The sequence below is a fragment of the Capra hircus genome, chromosome 3 (genome assembly GCF_001704415.2).
Source record: "Capra hircus breed San Clemente chromosome 3, ASM170441v1, whole genome shotgun sequence".
In the NCBI taxonomy this organism is placed as follows: domain Eukaryota; kingdom Metazoa; phylum Chordata; class Mammalia; order Artiodactyla; family Bovidae; genus Capra; species Capra hircus.
The window spans coordinates 111,406,189-111,408,964 of NC_030810.1; positions in this window are offsets into that span (position 1 = coordinate 111,406,189).

Consider the following 2,776-nt stretch of genomic DNA (forward strand, 5'->3'; position numbering starts at 1 on the left):
ATCAAATTGCCAACATCCGCTGGATCATGGAAAAAGCAAGAGAGTTCCAGAAAAACATCTATTTCTGCTTTATTGACTATGCCAAAGCCTTTGACTGTGTGGATCACAATAAACTGTGGAAAATTCTGAAAGAGATGGGAATACCAGACCACCTGACCTGCCTCTTGAGAAATCTGTATGCAGGCAAGGAAGCAACAGTTAGAACTGAAGATGGAACAACAGATTCGTTCCAAATAGGAAAAGATGTATGTCAAGGCTGCATATTGTCACCCTGCTTATTTAACTTATATGCAGAATACATCATGAGAAATGCTGAGCTGGATGAAGCACAAGCTAGAATCACGATTGCTGGGAGAAATATCAATAACCTCAGATATGCAGATGACATCACTCATGGCAGAAAGTGAAGAAGAACCAAAGAGCCTCTTGATGAAAGTGAAAGAGGAGAGTGAAAAAGTTGGCTTAAAGCTCAACATTCAGAAAACGAAGATCATGACATCTGGTCCCTTCGCTTCATGGCAAACAGATGGATAAACAGTGGAAACAGTGTCAGACTTTATTTTTTGGGGGCTCCAAAATCACTGCAGATGGTGACTGCAACCATGAAAGTAGAAGACGCTTGCTCCGTGGAAGGAAAGTTATGACCAACCTAGATAGCATATTCAAAAACAGAGACATTACTTTGCCAACAAAGGTCCATCTAGTCAAGGCTATGGTTTTTCCGGTGGTCATGTATGGATGTGAGAGTTGGACTATAAAGAAAGCTGAGCACTGAAGAATTAATGCTTTTGAACTGTGGTGTTGGAGAAGAGTCTTGAGAGTCCCTTGGACTGCAAGGAGAATCAACCAGTCTATTCTAAAGGAGGTCAGCCCTGAATATTCATTGGAAGGACTGATGCTGAAGCTGAAGCTCCAATACTTTGGCCACCTGATGCAAACTGACTCCTCGGAAAAGACCCTAATGCTGGGAAAGTTTGACGGCCGAAGGAGAAGGGGATGACAGAGAATGAGATGGTTGAATGGCATAACTGACTCAATGGACATGAATTGGAGTAAACTCTGGGAGTTGGTGATGGACAGGGGGGCTTGGCATGCTGCAGTCCATGGGGTTGCAAAGAGTTGAGCATGACTCAGAGACTGAACTGAACTGAACTGATGATCCTAGCTGTACGGTTGTCATACATGACCTTTATTATGTTGAGCTATGTACCCTCTAGGCCCGCTTTCTGGAGAGTTTTATCATAAATGGATGCTGAGTTTTATTGACAGCCTTTTCTGCATCTATTGAGATGATCATGTGGTATTATTCAAATTTTTGATACGGTGTATCACATTGACTGAATTGTTGTTGTCCTTGCATTCCTGGGATGAATCCCACTTGATCGTGGTGTATGATCTTTTTAATGTATTGTTGGATACAGATTGCTAGTCTTTTGTGGAGGATTTTTACATCTATCTTCATCAGTGATATTAGCCTGTAATTTTCTTTTTTTTGGTATCTTTGTCTGGTTTTGGGACAAGGGTGATGGTGGCCTCATGAAATGAATTGGGAAGTTTTCCTTTCTCTGCAGCTTTTTGGAACAGTTTCAGAGGGATAAAGGTTTGATAACTCTTCCCTAAATGTTTGATACAATTCACCCACCCGTGAAGCTGTCAGGTCCTAGACTTCTGTTTGTTGGGGAGGTTTCAATCACGGTTTCAATTTCAGTGGTTGGTCTGTTCATATATTTTCTATTTCTTACTGGTTCAGTCTTGGGAGACTGTACCCTTCTAAGAACTTGTCCGTTTCTTCCAGGTTGTCCATTTTATTGGCATACAGTTGTTCACAGTAGTCTCTTATTCTTGGTATTTCTATTGAGTCGGTTGTAACTTAACCGTTTTCCTTTCTAATTTTACTGATCTGAGTCCTCTCCCTTTTTTTTTTCTTGATGAGTCTGGCTAAATGTTTATCAGTCTTGTTTATCTTTTCAGAGAACCATCTTTTAGTTTCATTGATCTCTGTTTTCTTTGTCTCTATGTCATTTATTTCTACTATGATATTTATTATTTCTTTCCTTCTGCTAATTTTAGGTTTTGTTTGTTTTTATTTCTCTAGTTGTTTTAGGTGTGAGGTTAAGTTGTTTATTTCAAATTTCTCTTGAGGTAAGATTATATTGCTATAAACTTCCTTCTTTGAACTGCTTTTGCTGCATCCTGTGAGTTTTGGAACATTTAGCTTTTGTTTTAATTTGTCTCTAGGCAATGGCAACCCACTCCAGTACTCTTGCCTGGAAAATCCCACGGAGGGAGCAGCCTGGGGGATGGAGCAGACTGCAGTCCATGGGGTCGCTAGGAGTCGGACATGACTGAGCGACTTCACTTTCACTTTTCACTTTCATGTATTGGAGAAGGAAATGGCAGCCCACTCCAGTGTTCTTGCCTGGAGAATCCCAGGGACGGGGGAGCCTGGTGGGCTGCAGTCCATGGGGTCGCACAGAGCCAGACACGACTAAAGTGACTTAGCAGCAGCAGCAGCAGCAGCAGGCATCTTTTTATTCCTTCAGTGATCCAGCGGTGGTTTAGTAGCATGTTGTTTAGCCATCACAACTTTGTATTTCTCAGAGTTTTTTTCTTGTGATTTATTTCTAGTCTCATAGTCCTGTCATCAGAAAAGATGCTTGAGATGATTTCGATTTTCTTAAATTTACCAAGGCTTAACTTGTGTCTCTATAAATATAAATCCAGTTCAATTAAGGAACCAGAGATTAAATAGCTAACATCTGTTGGATCATAGAAA